Source organism: Ambystoma mexicanum, chromosome 14, assembly GCF_040938575.1.
Source record: "Ambystoma mexicanum isolate Mex_15411 chromosome 14, UKY_AmexF1_1, whole genome shotgun sequence".
Taxonomy (NCBI): Eukaryota; Metazoa; Chordata; class Amphibia; order Caudata; family Ambystomatidae; genus Ambystoma; species Ambystoma mexicanum.
In genome coordinates, this window is record NC_090940.1 from 220,485,250 (window position 1) to 220,504,464 (window position 19,215).

Sequence of the window (19,215 nt, forward strand, 5' to 3'; positions counted from 1 at the left end):
CGGACATTATTACACCTCAATGTCAAAGAATTTCGCAAAATCAATGTTATTGTGGAAAATGTGCCAACAAATGAGATCCAAATATTTGAAAATATGTATCAATCCACAAACTTGATTATTAGTGAGGCTTTATAAAGTATTACAAAACAAACCAATCCTTAAATCATTTCACAGCTCGAAATGGTTAGATCTTGTATTACTGCACAACCCCTAATGGCATTTTGTAGCACAGCCCATACTATTCAGATCGTGTATCATTGCACAAACCCTAAAGACACACATATTTCACTCCAAATGGGAGCTCCCTCATGGCCGAAGTGTCTAATGTGCATGAAGATCAAAAAGTAGTGGATATGCTACCATAACCTTCTAATCTGTATTCTGTCATTCGTGCTGCGACTGCATAAACTAAATGATCTTTTACAGCTTTATGTTGCAGTTAACGGGCAAAGTCAATGTTTACTTTGTGGTTGGTTAAGAAATGTTCTTGATTTCCAGAAAATCTATTTTCAATCTGGTTAGATTTAGTTTAGCTTCAATGTCAACAGTCCCTTAACATCATTGGGATGAGGTTGTAGGCTATTCCTGCCTGTGCATGCTGCACCTCTCATGTCCTCGTGTAGTGAAGGCATGAATGGCATCCAATACAGACTTGCCTTGAATGTGATGTGCAATGTCACAACAATTTAATCAATAGAAGATAACTTTTAAAAATAATGTTTCACAATGATTCCTGCCCGAAAGAGAAGACAAGGAAACTTGTCCTGCCAACACATTTTTCAACAAGTAGGAATATGGAACGTGTCTCCCCTCATAGATAATAGGTGTTTGAAATATGTCAAGGATCATAAATACCGGAGAAGAAATCTCCAAACCAGGCCTCAGTCCAGGTATTCAAACCTGTATACAAAAGATATATATACCATTACTGCCTTCATTGGTCCAGAATGGACGCTGTCTAAATGTACCACTATAATGGAATCATTATATGACAAATCATCCCTGTGTCCCTCTTAGCAGTTCACAATACTTCACGACATCAGTCAAAAGGGATTACACTCTAGGTTTACAGATCTTACCTGGTGAGAGACGTGGTATTGTTAATTTACAGGTGGAGCCTCTGTGTATGTGCTGCATGCCCATGCCCCAACTTGGTGACGCCATAGCATCGTATATGGATGACGTCACCATGCGCGATCGTGGCCCCGTCCCAAAGCAACCCAGTTTGGCATCAGCCCTGAGGAGATTACCCACAAGTACAACCCAGAAAGACAAATTAAAGAAAATATTGTCCATGCTACATGCATACAATAAAATCAGTACATCCAAATCTCTGGGGCGTTATTACACGTCTCTTTCAGGAGAATAATCTCCAATTGCCCATAAACACAAACTTCCAAACACAGTGTCCCATCACCCGTAGGGTAATTTAAGGGTTAGTGTATTATATAAAATGATATCATTCATTAGGATCATTCAGGTCACATGGTACCAACGTATCCAGGTAGTCTATCCAAAACGCTGCACGTTGCAATAGCAATTTATCAAAATCTCCTCTTTTCTTTTCTTCCAAAACACATATTGTAATTGTGAAACATTATTTTGGTGTTCAACATAGTAGAGGCCAAAGGTGGGGTGAGATTTTTCATCTAGATAGACTATTGATGCTCATTGCACCAAACTCTTACTTTTCATTTGGTTTTACCAATAAATAGTTTGCCACAAGGACATGTAAATGCATAGATCACGGCCTATGAGTCACATGCAGTAAAATTACCCTTAAACGGATGCTGAATGTATTGTCCCGGAATCGTACAAAAATATCGACCTGGGAACTGCGACGGCGAGAAAATGCCGACTTTTTTTTTCTTTTTAACCCCTCCCTTACTCCATATATATATGTGGGGGGGGGTTTAGAGTATGATATTAATATGGGGGGCTGCGGGAGGTCTCCCCTCGCATATATATGTGGTGTAAAGGGTTAAAAAAGAAAAAGTCTGCATTTTCGGCCATCGCAGTGATCACATAGATCCAATTGTCCCTTCATGATTGAATTACAGTTGTCACAGTTCAGGCAGGGAAATGTACCGCTGTTTTTGGGTGACAGAACTGTCTGTGAGTCTTTGGTATTGCCTTTAGCTGTCACCAGCAATTGTTGAAGGTTACTATTTCTTCTATAGGAGATGCTGGGAACACTCAAAAATAGATGTTTAATAGTCTGATCTTGTAGAATTAGATTAGAATTCTTAAGTACGGACTTTTTCAAAAAAGTACTCTGTTTGCAATATGTAGTCACATATACGAGATCAGGGCCTGACGTTTTCGGTTGTGTTGTTAACAGTGATGTTCTATCCATAGGGATACTTTATTAATGGCTGTCGTTAAAAATGAATCGTCATAACCATGATCCACAAATCTCTTCATAATAATATAGAGCTAGTTTGCTAATTCATGCTGATCTGACATAAATCAGTTTCAGTCTGAGAAACTGCGAGTATGGTAAATGTTGTTTTATGCGTTCCGGATGAAAACTATCCGCTCCTAAGATATTATTTTTGTCAGTAAGTTTGTCGTGAATGTTGTTGGTAAAACATTGTTGGACATGTAAATACATTACCTCCACATCCAAAAAGTGAACATATGGGTCAGCAATAGTCATTATAAATGTCAGTCTCTAGTTGATGTTAATAAGGTAAGTCAGAAATACAGTTAGTCCATCCTTGGGAACGCACCAAAATCCAATAATATGTATCGATACCACTTATGGACATGTTAGCTCCATGTTTATGGCCATGACCTTCATCAAACTGATGACCCCGACTCCTCCAAACATGAGGGTTTCAGGGAATTTCGACCAAAGAGTACATTTTTCCCTTCAATACTAAATCGATCTATTGACCTATTTGAGACAGCCATAATGCATGACCTAGGGACTTTTATTGTTCAAAGAAAAATAATGTATCTTGCAATGAAATACAGGTCATTGGGAATCTTTTCAAAAATACTAAGATCACCATAAAGCTTGCCGACAAGGGGGCCTTGATTGTGACCTTGGATACTAAGTACCACCACACAGCGGTTGAATTATTACTGATTGATGTCAATACCTACTTACCCCTTGAGAGAGATCCTACAAATGAGGTGAGACGTGATCACGGACACTGTGAAAAAGATTCATCAATATGAATGGATATCTACCAAAACATTACATTTTCTTACAAATTTATATCCGACAATGCCAGCATTCTATGGACTTCATAAGATTCATAAAGATGTACAAAATGCACTACTGCGTCCGATTGTTGCGGGAACAAGGGGTATATTGGAGTTGTTTGCCCAATATAACAATGCCATCTGGCAACCTCTGATTCAGAGTATTGAAACGTTTTTTAAAGACACTGGACAGTTCCTAAAACATCTAGACAACATCAACAATGTACCTAGTGAAAGTTACATTTTCACTATTGATGTAGCAAATGTGTACAAATCAATCCCACATGATGATGGGATACAGGTGGTGGAAAAGTTTTTTTTTTTTAATAATACGTTTTATTGTATTTTGTTACTCCAATACACACAGTGAGGCAATATGATTAGACACCATATACATTTAGGCGCACTGACACTTATTCTAAACAAGTTATAACAGTTCATGATTTGGATCCTTTACGTGATTACGAAACTTGTGTGGTGACAGGGTCTATTGGTTCGGTTGTTGTTTACTTTACATAGTCTGTTCCCATTTTTACCATATTTTGTCTGCGTTGCCCGGGCAGCCTTTTGCTTGATAGACTCGGCACTCCATTGGTATGATGGCATCTACATCCGCTATCCATTGGTCATATTGAGGGGTAAACTCTGATCCCCACAATTGTGCAATGTTCCTTTTGGCGATCCCTGTGGAGGTTGAGAGTAAGTTTTTCAAAACGTGTCATTTCTCCTTCCGCTTCGATTCTCAGGAGATGAAGTTTCGGTTCCCTTGGGATTGATCGGCCCATGACCCTCGTCAGCCTTTCACAACATTTTTGCCAGAAGTGCTGTATTCGTGTGCATTGCCATAGGATATGATAGAAAGTCCCCTCTTCCTGCTTACAGCGTAGGCATTTGGGGTCGGTTGTTTTGCCCCAGTTGTATAGTGCTACTCGAGGATAGTATATTCTGTGAAGTATTTTCAGTTGTATAAGTCGGATCCTAGCAGATATCGCTGTCTCTCTGGTGTACATTAAAGTTGAGATCCATTCCTCCGGTAGTATCAGGCCCACAGCTCTTTCCTATTTTGCCTTCAGGCTAGACATTTCTTTTATGGCGAAAGAGGAGACTGCGTTGTACATGGTGGATATGGTTTTGTTTTTCACGCTGTCTATGACTATGTTCTTCTCTATTGGCATGCATTCCGGCACATCCACTAGTTTTTTTTTTGCCATTTGCTTAGTGAGTGCATGGTATAGTTGAGTGTAGTGATAATTTTTGCTGGGTGGGAGACCATATGTAGCCTAGAGTTCAGCAAAAGGTATGATTTTGTCGTCTTTGATCATTTGCTGAATGGTCAGTATTGCCGCTTTTACCCAGTTCGGCCATTTAGGGAGTTTGTTGAGTTCTGTGCGGTAGGCATTGTTCCAGAGGGGTTGCACTGAGGTGATTTTGTTTTACAACCCAATGTGCCTATGTGTTTCTCTCCAGACTTGGGCCGTGTGAGCTATTATTGTACGGTCGGGGGGCGTCCCCTGGTGTTATAGAGGCTTTCAATTGGAGGCGTGCTGTGTCTTGCTGCTATTTCGGCCTGTATGTGCGATAGTTCCGGGTTGCCGTGTAATATATCATTTACCGTCGCCATCTGGGTCGCCCAGTAGTATGTTTGGATATTTGGGAGCCCGATTCCTCCCTCCCGTACTGATCGTACTTAGGACTATCCTTGGGTGTTTCCCTCCCCATAGTAATTTTCGTATTATTTTATCTATTTTGTGAAATTCCGCTGTGGGGATGTGTAGGGGGGCCTTTTGCAAAATATACAAGAAACGGGGGAGGGCAAGCATTTTGAAAAGCGCCGCTCTGCCTAATAATGTCAGTGACTCCCAATGGTCTACGTCTTGTGCAATTCGTTTCACTATTGGTTGGAGGTTTTAGGTCACGTAGTTTTCCAGTCTATTTGCAATCAAGATGCCTAGATATCGAAATTGGTGGAGTGCGATTTCATATGGGGAGCCTTGTGGCGGTATACAGTCTATTCCTTTAACTGGGGAGAATACTGATTTGGACCAATGCACTCTCAGGCCACTGAAGGCCCCGTAATTTATCAGTATTTGGGTAACTATAGGGCAGGAGATTGCTGGCTCGCCTTGATACACCAGAAGGTCATCTGCGTAAAGAGATACCTTATCTTCCCGTGTTGGGCTCCATCTGAAGCCAGACCACGTCATTGTGTTTCGCAGGATCACAGCCAGTAGCTCAATGATCAGTGCGAACAACATTGCCGATAGTGGGGGGCCTTGTCTGATTCCTTTCCCCAGTTGAATATTACGAGAGGACCATCCATTCACCTTCACTTCTGCTATTGGGGTATTGTATAGGAGCTGGACCCAGTTTATGAATTGCTCCTCGAAGTTCATTTTCCTCATAATTATCCATAGTGCCTCCCAGTGGACAGAGTCACAGGTTTTTTTGAAGCCCATGGCTAGTAAAGCCAATGATTGTTGTATAGTGGGTGCTCTTTCAAGTGCTAAATGCAGCCTGCGGAAGTTCATCCTTGTCTGGATGGATCAATGATGTGATAACTGTTTGGAGTCTATTGGCTAGTACCTTCGCTAGTATTTTGGCTTCGCTATTGATTAGGGATATGGGGCCTATAGGAGCTACATTCATCTGGGGGTTTGCCCTTTTTTGAGATTACTATTATGGTGGCCTTACGTAGGTCCAGTGGGAGTATATCTACTTTTTGGGAGTGTTCAAACATGTTGAGCTATATCTAGATGCTTTATTTTTTTCCAGATGTCAAGTGGGAAGCCATTTGGGCCTGGGGTCTTGCCTGATTGGAGTTGGGAGATAGCTGCCGATATTTCTTCCTCGGTTATTTTATTGTCCAATATATTGGCTTGTTCCGTGGTAAGTGTAGGGAGGTCAGTTTCATCTATTATAGTCCTTTCCACTAAGGTATTGGGGGGCTTGTACAGCTCCTTGTAAAACTTTGCAAAATATTCTGCTATATCTCGATCAGAGGAGACCATCTCTGCGTTTATATTTTTAATATTTTTGACTTGTTGATGTCCCTCGTCTCGTTTTTCCAGCCATGCGAGCAATTTGCCAGCTTTTTCCCCTGTTTCATAATGACGTGCCTTCATGGCACTATGCGCTTTTTTGGCACAGTCTAAGGACAGATTATGTAGCTTCTTCTGCGCTAGTGTTAAGGCTCTGTTTGACTCGGGGGTGTTGCCAACTATGTGTTCTGTTTTTTTGAGCGTAACTTCTTTTTCAGCTTCTATGACCTGTGCTCGATGTGCCTTTTTTTGGCTGTTGTCCATGAGAGGATTTCACCCCTCAGAACTGGCTTATAAGCCTTCCATAATGTTCCAGGGTTATCCACCGAGCCTGTATTCAGTTCAAAATAATTGGATGTGGCTGTTTCTATCTTTTCTTGTAGGTCCGGGAATCCCAGGTAATAAGAGTTAAGCCGCCAGGTGGGAGGAGGACGTGGCCTTTCTGTTTCAAGTTCTAGTAGCAGTGGGGAGTGTTCAGATATACCTCGCGGAAGGAGGGACACACTGTGTGCTTTATGGATATGCTGGGTTGGTAGGAAGAAGTAGTCTATCCTAGACAGCGAGGCATGCACACCCGAGTGGAAGGAGTATTCGCGCGCGCCGCTGTGTAGGTCTCGCAATACATCTCTCAAGCCCAGAGCAGAGGCAAAGGTGGCCAGTTTGGTGTTAGTAGTGGGATTTCTCCCTCTCATGTGTGTGCGATCTAGGGTGTTGTCCATTACTTCATTGAAGTCTCCCCAATAACCCAGGTGTCTGCCGTATTTGAGGCAAGGATGGGGGTCATTTCTGCTAGTAGTGTGGTTAGGAGTGCCAGTGGAGAGTATATTGCCATAATCGCCAGGGATTGATTCCATAATGTCGCGTGTATTTGTACATATCGTCAACCCGTATCTCGAGTTATTTGGGATATCGCCAGTGGGAGTCTTTTGTGGATTAGTATTAGCACCCCTCTTGCCCCCATTGAGAAGCCTACGTGAATCACAGTGCGGTAGTTGGATCTTTTGAAAAGGTTACATATCGTTCCAGCGAGATGTGTTTCAGTTAGGAGCACTATATCCGGTGTGTGTCGGTTTATATATTGCAACACCAGTCGTCTTTTAATGCTGGAACCTAGCCCATTCATGTTACATGTCATAAGTGTTAGGCGTTTATTGGTTGAAACAGTTTCTGGCGCCATCGGGTGTCTGGGTGTTTTGGTTTGTGGATACGTCTCGTAGGACGTGGCTGTCTTGCGGTTGTTAGGGTGTGATTTATTTTTTACTTCCTTGTGTTTGTTGTGCTCATGGTGCCGCTGTATGCTAATTGGTGAATAAGAAACTTCTCCCCAACTCCCGCCTCCCTATACTCCGACCCCAACTGAAGCATCTGTCGTCCCATCATAAACTTGTGAACAATTAAACTTCAATTCACATATATTAACTCCGTACTAGTTAGGTTTCGCAGTCTGTGTATAGACAATGAAGCTAGGCAGTCTAGTACACTTGCTTGATGCTGTGTGCACAGTTCGGGTTTGGCAGCCAGCCATTGTGTGCTTTATGATCCGTAGTTCTGTTTCGAAGCAGGGGTTCCATTGTATTTACGCTTCCAGTGATTATGTTCGCTTTAACTGTTGCCGTTCCCTATTACACATTTTCTTGTTGCGGCATTGGGTTGGGGTCTGATATCTGATGGTCTCTCTGGGTGTGGTCTATTGCGTTCGCCCCCGGATTTCCTTCTTGTGCTCCAACCACATTCTAGATGTCTTTCAGCCCAGTTCCACGCTTCTTTAGGGTCTGTGAAGTGCACTGTTGTGCCATTATGGAATATTTTAAGTTGGGCAGGGAAGATTAGACCATACTTAATTCCCATTGATTGCAGATGTCTTTTGAGTGGATCAAAGGATTGACGAGCTTTTTGCAGCTCTCTGGTGAAGTCAGGGAAGAAAGCGATTTTGGAAACCATTGTAGGTGATGGGTCCTTTCGTCCTTGCCATCTGCAGTATGGTGTCTCTATCCCTATAGTTTAGGAGTTTTGCGATGACTGTGCGCGGCGGTGCACCTCGTACGATTCTACCAGTTGGGATGCGATGTGCCTGCTCAACAGAGAAAAATGTGGAAAAGGATTTCGTATCTTGTGTGTCTATGAGTCATTGCTCGAGGAATAGTTCCATGCTTGCCCCTTCTACCTTCTCAGGGAGGCCGAGGATGCGGATGTTGTTGCGTCTCAATCTTCCCTCACTTTCATCCACTCTTCCTTCCAGGATTTTAATGCGATCCAACATGCCAGACATGTGTCGGTTGACCCCCCGCAGGTTGTCTTCAGTCTCTGAGATGCGTGCTTCAGCCTCCCGGGTGCATGAGGTTAGCTTTTGCAGGTTGTGTCTCAATAGGGATACTTCGGCGCCAATACTGTCCATTTTCTTCTCCATTGATGTTCTGGAGCTGGCAATGGCATCCATCACGTCTCTGAGGGAAATGTCGTCTTCTGTGTTCTCTGGTTCAGTTGACGCCGACCGTTCCTGCGAGCGAGACAGTGGTGTGGTCGTGTATTGTTCTATCCTGCTTTGTGTGGAGGTTTTCCTGGGTTTGTCTTTCCCCATGTTGTAAATTCGTCGTCGTAGCGTGGGGATTTATTTTGTTTCGTGGGGGGGGGGTGGCAATGTTGGCTCGCAGGTGTCTTTTAGTGTCTTGGATTTGTTGTCCACGGAGTCGTGAAGCCCAGTGGGAGGCAGTGTTGCGGGATTGCACGCTGTGGGACCCTGCTTCATTGTTTCTACTTTTTGACAGGAGTGACTTCAGTTTGCAGGTCTCTATTTGCGGCTGTGTTTGTTGTGGTTGTGCACATGTGTGTGCTTCCTCCCTGCTTTCAGCGTACTGCCTTTGCTATTTTCAGGTTTGGTGTGTTTGCCCTTTAGCTGCGGCGTGGATTTGTTAGTTACGTGCAGTATCAGATTGCACTGGGAGACCAGTATTGCAGGTAGAGCAATTATTACGTGCCTTTCCAGGTTATAGGGCCCTCCTTCCTCCGCCCCTCAGGTGGGGATTGTCAGTTTCATCTGCTATTGCTTGATTCACACGCTGTGGGTTTTGTCAGTTCACTTGGCACACCTTGGTTTATTTGTGCTGTTTATGCAGTTTGTCTGACGCTTCTGCGGGCTTCAGTGTGTCCCAAGGTTGGGTGCACCCTACTGCTGGGGTGAGTTTAGGTTTCCGTTGCGCCCTCGTGCATTTGCAGCATCAGTCGGTTGTGTGTCTTGTTGTGGCGCAGCACAGGATGCTGTTGCGTGTAGTCATGTGGTTGTTAAGTGGTGTATGCTGGCAGCCCACCACCGTCTTCCCGCTCTGGCTCCTCCGACCTTGTTTCCCTAATCTGTTTCAAGTATTAGAGTGGGTGTTTGGGCGGGGATTCAGTCCATAACAGGCGTTGATTATTTATTGGCTTTCCTCTCCGGCTGCCCCCAGCCTGAGAACTTGCATTATTAGGGCCTGATGCAGTAAGGTGTCTGTGGCTTTAGATCGGTTTTGCCCGGGCCGCCCGGTGGTCTGTCTCCCACACATTGTTGTTCGGTTCGCAGTTCTTGTCCCCCCCCCCCCCTCGGGTCTATCTGTGTGCTTCCAACGTTGCAATCCTTGTATTCCTGCTTGGGGCCGCGCTTGGTGCATATGTTGCGTTTGGATGCTATCATGGGAGCTTATATTATTCAGTCTCGTATCACACCTGCGGCTGCTCCCCCTTACACTATTTGGGTGGGCCGGTTCTTCACACTTCCGTGGTTCTCGGATGTAGCGCAACCAAGTCAGCCGAGCCAGGCAGTGGGACCGGGGGCTCTCCCTCCTGGTGCTCTGTTCTACTTGAACTAAAATGGTGCTGGTGCGCAGTGCATTCTGGGAGCGCTCGGAGCCATGATGGATATTTACTTCATGCCGCAGTGAAAAGCTGTACACATTTTGCTGAGTGTTAGATTCACGGTTCTGAGGAAAACATGCTTTCCAAACCTGGTATGCGGTCAAGGACATTTCTGCTGGGAAAGCTAACTTTGTTACTGTTCTCCGCGGAGCGTGTTTTTAGAGAAGGGAGGCACTCTGCTCCTTGAGGGTAGCTCTCGATTGAACCAGCTGGCAAACGACGGCTGCTCATCAACTGCACAAGTGCCATTTCCAGAAGGTTTGAGAACTGCATATATGCGGAAACCCGGAGGTGGTCAGGGGAGACTTCAGCCGGAGGAGGACGCTTACGTCCGGCACTCCTGTGAGCTGTGGTGCTCTCGGCCTGGCTGTTCCCGGGGTCTTCCAGCCGTTTCTGGGCGAGATGAGGAATCCAGTTATGCTCACGGTGATGTATTTCCTTTTGAATTCTTTGCTTCTTCTGTGATTTATGTCTATGCTACTTCTGTGAGTTATTTCTATGTTATCACTGGTTGCTTCTAAGCTTTGAATAAATAGCCGTATAAGTGCTGATTATCTTCTAAGAGTGCGTGGTTGGTTGGTGATTTATGTTTTTCCGTGCACTCTGGGGAGAGCAATATATGCTTCACCGGCAGGATTCAGTGTCCACTTCCTGCCTCCCTCCCTCCTTACCGCATCAGCTGTCTGTTCGCTGTCTGTGGCTCCGCATCCGTCGGCGTGTGCAGGTGAGCAGGCACTCAACGTTACACGGAGCGCCCGTGACCGTTTGATGTAACTCCTGCCCAGGGACGGAGGCCAGGGGGCCCGGGGCAGGTCGCAGCGTGAGGCAGCGCTCTCGTCCTACTGTCACCTTCGGTCTGCAGCTGAACAGGTCCGTGCAGGGATCAGGAGACACTCGCCACCTCCAACCTCTAGGGCGTGTGCCTCAGTATCCACGCCCAGGATTCCGTTGGCTGTCTATGTGCGGCTCCGCTTCAGCGGGCACCAGGATGCAGAACGTTTCTACGTTCGCGCTCAGCGGGCATCTTGGATCTCCTGCGGTGCCGGTCGCTCTGTCTTTCTTCAGCTGATTTCTCTGTGTTTAGCCAGCAGTTCTCCCCCAGATTTCAGCAATCGTAACAGGCCGTATTTTGCTTCTGGAAAATGTCTTTTTTGTTCATTTGCGCTCGTTATTTGTACAGGATTTTTCAGGATACAGCTGACAGCCCAGGGAGCACCGAAAGATCACGTCTCCATGCTGCACCCGCTGGACACGCCCCTGTTATTATTGAAACATGAACAAGTTGGATCAGAGAAGGCCTTCGCTCTTAGAACTCTTGAAGCTAATTCTCCGTAATCATTTTTTTATAGATATAATGAGAAATATCTACAGATCGCAGGGACAATGAGGGTACCAACTGCAGCGCCCAACTATGTTAATACTCTCATGCATTTCTAAGTTTTCAACCGAAATGCATAAAGCAAAATTGACCATACTCGCAGTTTCTCAGACTGAAACTGATATCTGATCAGGATGAATTAGGAAAGCAATTGGATATTATGGGAAGAGATTTGTGGATCGTTTTTATGACAATTCACGATTAACCATAGCCATTAATAAAGTATCAAAAAACACATTCGGGGACTGGGGTTGAGTAACTAGCCTGTAACTATACCCTTACACATTCACACAAAACAAACAGTTTTTGATGTAAATTATTGTTTTTCAATGTTGTCAGTAAGTACAACCTAGGTTGCCCTCCAACCCTTCTTACTAACCCCTTCTATGGTTACTAGGACCTAGGGTGCGTTGGTGAGCCGCTTATCTAGGTTTTTGGGGACAGAAGAAGTGGCTTACCCTGACTAGTAGAAGGAATGAGAAGGACTGCTAAATGAGCTGATTATAAAAGCACCCTGGAGGCGTTGTTCACCACACCCCAAAATAGTGTTGGAAGTCACACAGTATTCACATTATTGCTTTTAATAACCCTGTTTTGCGACTTCAAAATCGTAAAAAATTATATTGTTAAAAACAAGGCTCCATGGTTAAGGAACTGTGTACACCTTCTACTGTACACTTGGATTCCTATAATGCGGTCTCTTGGATACTAAGGAGGTTACAGGAACCCCTACCTTGGGCCGACATGTGTCAGTGGTATATATCGATGTCTGTGAGTCTGTCACCCAAAAAGAGGGCTACATTTATGTGCCTGAACTGTGGCAACTGTAATTCCATTATGAAGGGACCCTATATTCAGCATTCATCTAAGGGTATGAGAATTGAATCACATAATTTTGCTAGAAGTGACCCGCAGGGTATGATCTATAAAATCAAATATCCTTGTGGCAAACTATATGTGGTTAAAACCAACTGAAAAGTAAGAGTTTGCTGGAATGAACATTCATCGTCTATCAGGTTTAAAAATCTGACCTCACCTTTGGCCATGCACTATGTTGAACACAAAGTACATTTTTTTGCAGTTACAAGTATGTTTTAGGGGGGGCGCTGTTGCGTGACAACAGGAATGGCTGCGTTCTGAAAGTGCGCCGGGACGGGCTTGCAAATCCTTTAAAAAGAAATCCTATTTCCTGGAGATGAATTCTCTACACTATGGCGGAGTTGGAGAGCAGATGCTCCTGGCGTACCCTGGATAGAGTGCTGGCACCCGAAACTGATGCTAACCGCAGTCCAGGCCCGTGCTCCGAAGCACGCTCTAAGATCCAATCGCATGGTACTGGGAAGCCAGTGCCCCAGGGCTACAGATGCTGGGAGGCCTTGGCCACGAAGCAGATCGGAATGGCAGTGAGTGCTGTGCCACCTAGCTCAATACTCTGCTCCATCCCCATAACGCCAAATGGCCGCTTGGTGCCCAGCAGGGGCCCATACCCTTCCCCTTGACCCACTGCTCAAGATCCTGCATCGCGGGATCCGAAACAAAGCTCTGAAGGCATTATCAACCGTGCCGCCCACGGTCCCTCACCCTAGACCTTGCGCCCACTCTTGAACGTCTCCTGCGACACCTGGCGCACGGCCAGGGGTGGGATGTGAGGTTGGCCGTGGATCGTAGTATTGGGCCTGCTGAGCTTTAATTACAGGGACAGAGATGCCCATCTCAGGGTGGCCATGGAGCGGGGCGAGCTCCGTTTGGACTCTGCAATTATCAGTCTGTTTCTGGACTTTAGTCCACATGTGCAGGAACAAAGGAAGACTTTTCAAACCGCAAAGAACATCCCGAGACACAAGGGTCTTCGCTACGCGATGCTGTTCCATGCTAAACTCTGCGTGATACGTAATGGAAAATAAATCATCTTCACTACCCCTGAAGCAGCAGAGCGTTTTACGATCGAGCTGCCTAGCCCTCATGGCTCTCCGAGGCAATCTCCCGGACGATACGCTGGCCTGCACACTGTCTCGAACATCTTATCAGCCTATCCTAGGATGACTGTCCAACACATTATGCTCTCCGCTCAAGAGGTTCCTATATGACCAATGGAGTCTGTTGTCTGCCCGTGGCGCCCTGATTCAGCAGACACTGCAGAAGTTATGTGTTTCAGCTGTAGTCTAAGCTGTATTGTTATTGGGGGTGATGCTGGTATGTTGGGGATTTCTGGCATGGGTGGCCGTGCGAGTTGGGTTATTTAAGTGGGGGTCAATGAGGCGGAATCGCAATATTAATACATGGTCTCATAACAGAACACATTCGAACCTGAGTAGGCACACGAAACCCATAGAGCATGGTGGATTCCCTGACAGGAAGTCCCAGGGTAGCACTGAGCGACAATCCCGTCAAAACATTATCTTCCAGACTTCTGATGGGGGATAAAATTACACTGCTTACTTGGAACATACAGGGCTTCACCAATCTACAAAAACTAGACTGATAGCCAACTACGTTAGGAATCACGGTGTAAACATCCTATGCCTCCAAGAGACTCACTCAGCCCCAGTAGCTCGACTTCCTAATTTGCCTGGTGGGGGGTACATAGATATGGTTCGGCTTTCTCCACGCACTCATGGGGGTGGCCACTTACATACATCACTCTCTAGCATTTTAACTGCATGACAAGATTTTTGACACAGTAGGTCGTTTCCTACTTCTGGCAGGTGAGACATTGGGTCTTCAAGTTATGTGCCAACCACTTACATAAGTTTTCCACTTACAACACCATTTGGGTTGGCAACTTTAACATGGCCCTATCCTTATCGCTGGATAGGTCCGCGTCACAATAGACCACATTTCCAGGGCTGTGACCACATGGCTGGACCTTGCAGAATACCATGGTCTGCATGACGTGTTGAGAGCTCTGCATCCTTCTACCAAGGAATATTAATTCTACTCCGCGGTACACAGTAGCTCCTCCAGGAGCAGTTGCATTATGATGTCCTTGACCCACCTCCCTGGTGCCTCGGGTGCATCTATACTCCCTCTGTAACTATCGGATCACTCCCCAGTAGAGGCTCTTTTTGGCTTTCCCCCCACCCCCCTACTTCCACATGGCCCACGATGGCGATTCCAGGCACGTGTGCTGGCTGATGCTCTCTATCGCAAAAATATCAGGCATGATATACAAACCTTTTTTTAAACGAACATGGGATCGGTTCCTGATTACAAAGTGGTATGGGAGACATTTAAGGTGTTCATCAGGAGATGTTGAATGTCCAGGGAGGAGGGTATTGAAGGATATTCGTAGATCTATCTCTAGGTGCGAGTGGACCCTATCAGGTATTCGTAGATCTATCTCTAGGTGCGAGTGGACCCTATCAGGGAAGCGAATTATGGAGAAGGTGACTGTCCCAGTCGCACTTTGGCGGTTCAACAGGAGCGCCCATCCACGGGAAATCGTTGAGATTGAAGGCCCAGAGGAAATCACCAGCAAAGACCCTGTGGTGATTAATGACATATTTAGACAATACTATGACCAACTGAACACGTCGCGATTGAATGCCGGGCACAACCATTTCACAATATCAAGACCAAATTGCCTTGGGATGGCTGAACCCAGCAATGGGTGAACAACTGAATGAACCTCCCTCGGATGCAGAAATCCGAGCTGCAATACTTTCTCTCCCAAATAGTAAGGCACCAGGCACGGACGGCCTCAGAGCAGAAATTTATAAAGAATATATCGATCTGATAGTTCCCCACCTTCGCCTCATGTTTGAGGGGGCCTTTGCGACCAGGGTTTTACCAGAATCCACCAGATCGGCTATAGTAATGATACTTTTGGAGCTTGACAAGGACCCCGAAGTGTTAATCAGTTAGACCGTTCTTGTTAATTAATACTTATAATAAAATCCTTGTGAAAATACTAGTGGACCGTCTCCTCCCACACATGCCGGCACTGGTCCTCCCGGATCAGACAGGCTTGATCCCGGGCAGATCCATACAGAACAATCTGCGCCATTTGTTTACACTTATGCATAATGTCGATCCGGAGGTCCCCATAGTGGTCGCCGCTCTGGACACAGAGAATTCCTTTGACTCGGTGGAGTAGTCCTTTCTATTCGAAGTATTGCGACGTTCAGGTCTGGGCCTGGCATACCTTCAGTGGGTCCGATTGCTATACACGGCCCCTCAGGCGGCAATATACACAAATGGGCACCTGTCAAAATGCATAGTACCATCCCGTGGCACCAGACAGGGGTGCCCTTTGTCCCCTAGCCTCTTTGCCCTGGCCACAGAACCTCTCGCCTGCCACCTGAGGGAATACCATATACATTGGAGGGAGAAAGGGGGGGCCGTAGGACTACATTCGCACACCTTGATCGTGCCACTATATACTGACATGTTATTATACCTGAAACACCCAAAGGTAAACCTGCAACCAGTCATAGGGGCCATTCAACAATATGGCACGATAGCCAGTCTGCGGATGAACTGGGCTGCATCGGAGTGCTGCCACAGACTCCAGCAGTTTGGCGGCAGGATATAACGGGTGACTTCAGGTGGTGCCTGAAGTCACCCGTTATATCCTGAAGGTACTAACACAAATGGAACATAGAGTAGAGGCCTGGAATCCAGAAACCCATTTCACAGGCGCACAGATGTCCCGGGCCAAAATGATACTGCTTCCGAAATTCTTGTACATCTTCAATAACACCCCAACCTGACCATCTGCAGGCTTCTGGACTAGACTCAGGAAACTGATGATCTGTCTTGTATGGGCTGGCGCCAGGCTAAGGTATCGTACAGGGTACTGACGATGCCTTACGAGTTGGGGGGATTGGAATACCCAGATCTTTACATATATTTCCTAGCTGCTCAAATACAATACTCCACTTAATCCAACCTCTTACATGTCTCATTGGAAAAGGCGATCATGGCCCCAGACTATCTGAAAAGTCTCCTGTGGAAAGCTCCCCTCACATGGGACTGTGTCAAAATCCAACCGACGACAGTCACTTGTAAAGCATGGCAGACAGCCGCAGGTGTAATGGGCCTAATTGCCTCTTACTCTCCCACCTTTGCCATTTACAAAGTTAGGGGTCTGCCGCTCGCACATGAGACATTATTCCGGCTACTGTTTGGGAAGTTGGGGATTTGTACATTAGGGGATCCTGTGGTTGATGGGAGGTTGATATCCTGGGATGCCTACGATCTAGCGGGGAATCCAATACGGTTACCATGTTATTATATCACAGGCTGGGGAAGCTTTGAAGTCAACAAGGCCAGACTACCCCACAAGCCCCTGCAGTATTTCCAGTTCTGCACAGCATCACCTCTTCGACAATGTCTAGGCCACTTGTCTCTAACATACATAAAGGCATCAGGGCTCAGAGGATCCCTCATCCTGATAAATCGTGCATCCAATGGGAGGTAGCATTGGGCAAAACATCCACAGACACCCAGTGGTCGCTAATTTGTCGTCAGACAAAATCACTTTCTCTGAACAACCGTTTACGACTAATACACTACAATTTCCTTCATTAGGCGTACTACTCTCTGCTAAGATAGCACAAGTTCTACACTGACAGGCCACCTACATGTGCCAGGTGGGATCTAGAACAAAAAGATTTTTTACATGTCGTCTGGTCCTTCCCATCAGTGAAAGCATTTTGGTCCTCGGTGGGTGCTGCACTGTCATCTATGCTTGCGACCACACGTCAGGATATCACAGAGTTTTGGCTGCTCGCCCTTATAGACACAGGCTCAAGGGCAGAAAAGAAACTTGCAGAATGGTATCGGTCACAGCTAGGACTGTCATAGCTAAGTGATGGGGAAAGCCAGAGCCCCAACACTCTGTGAATGTATGGCCTACATGACTATGTGCAAATATAGGGAGACACACCATGCAGCCTCCCTCCCAGAACATAGTATGCCACTGGACTATTGGTCTCCCTTTTCAAGCTATGTACTCGCAATGACATATTCATGACCCTAAGAACAAAAACAAGACATTGGCTGTGAAGCCAGCGGTGTGGGCTGCACTCCCAAAGACCACATAGATGTGGTGTATGTTTATAATCTTCAATTCAATAAATAGAGTGTGCAAACTTTGAAGCTTGATTTATTTCTTCCACTTGTTCGTTGAAAAATATCAACTGAGGTTGCAGATGCATTAAAGCCAGAGCCTATGCATTTCAGACATACTCGTCCTTCGTCAGGGCCAATGCTTACTATTCATCATGTACCATTATAGGCATTTTATCCACATGTCAGATCGACATTGTCACATAGAATTCCATAAGTAGTATAACCATAAATTACCAAATCATCGAATGTGCCACGCGTTTAAGCCGCCGTATTATTATTATTTTTTTTTATTTTTAATTAATTTTATTCAAACCAAACAACAATACAAACAAACCTAACACGAAGTGCAGTTTACAACAATTCCATTAAACACCATTTGTATTTCCATTTTTGCCACTGCTCCCCAAGTCCCACCCTCCATTATGAGCCTATTTGTACTTTGCATTCAGTATCTGCTACATGTGGCCGGGTCTCACTATCCTCGGATTCCGTTGGGTTCGATATAGATCCAAACAGTTCCGCTATTAATAATTTCCATGCCATCAGGGTACCCACTTCTTCCTCCCCACTCATGTTGCTCGCCTCCTGCCATACTACCGTTTCGGCCTCCACCCATTTCTGTAACTCCTTCCACCATACCTCCACCAGTGGCTTGTGGCACTTCTTCTATCCCATGGCAAACCTCCGTTTTGCTAGCACGTATGCCAAGTCTTTCAGTTTCTCAACATGTTTAAGTTTCCGTGGTCTGGGGAACCCTCCCAGCAAGCAAGCCCAGACCGTATCTATGACGAGCGTGACCCCCCTTGTCGTTAATTTGTGTGCCACTTCACTCCAGAAACATTCGATTACTGGGCATGACCAAAACATGTGTGTCATATCAGGGTTAGCCATGTCACACTTAGGGCACGCCTGTTGCCCAGCGTTTCGAAACTTGGATATCCTCAGAGGGGTCATGTATGCTCTATGCGTAATATACAGCTGTATTTGTTTAAGTCTGGCGTTTCCTGACACTTTCCTGTGATATCCCAGGGCGCGCTCCCACATCCCATCTCCCATTGGGGCCCCCACCTCCTCCTCCTCCCAATCAAGTCTCAAATGTGTCAATTCCTTCCCAACCTTGGTCATCACCATCTCATAAAATCTAGAAATCTCATGCCCCCCTTCCGATATGTCATATATTGCCCCCACAGTAGCATCTGGTTCCTCTGCCAACACTGTTTGGGGCCACGTGTTCCGAATTTTCTAAACCATCCTATGGTATGTAACATATTGGCCAGTATGTAATCCCACCTCCTCCCCAAGTTCTTCAAAATCTCTAATGGTCCCCTCTTGCCCGGTGTCCCCCAACGTTACCAGCCCCACCGATTCCCAGTAGGTCCTGATAATCACCCTCAGCTGCTTGTCCCCTCCTGCTAAAGCGACCAGCGGCACTTGCGGGGAGCACGTGAATGGGTCCTCCATCATCCGACACGCTCAATGCCACATTTTCCACCCCAGCATCATCATCCTAGGGCACTCCTTCATATCTGACTCAGGCAACCATATCATTTCCCTTAAGTAAAATGGGGTACAAACCCGCCCAAACAACCTATGTTCAGGGGTCGCTTCGTCGGAGAGCCAATTGGC

General features: G+C 45.9%; 1 protein-coding gene across 1 annotated transcript in view; it reads right to left on the reverse strand.

Moving 5' to 3' along the window:
• MAP4K5 (mitogen-activated protein kinase kinase kinase kinase 5) overlaps positions 1-19,215 on the reverse strand; it is a 1,870,683-nt gene that overhangs the window by 500,137 nt on the left and 1,351,331 nt on the right. The gene's annotated exons all lie outside the window — the stretch shown is intronic.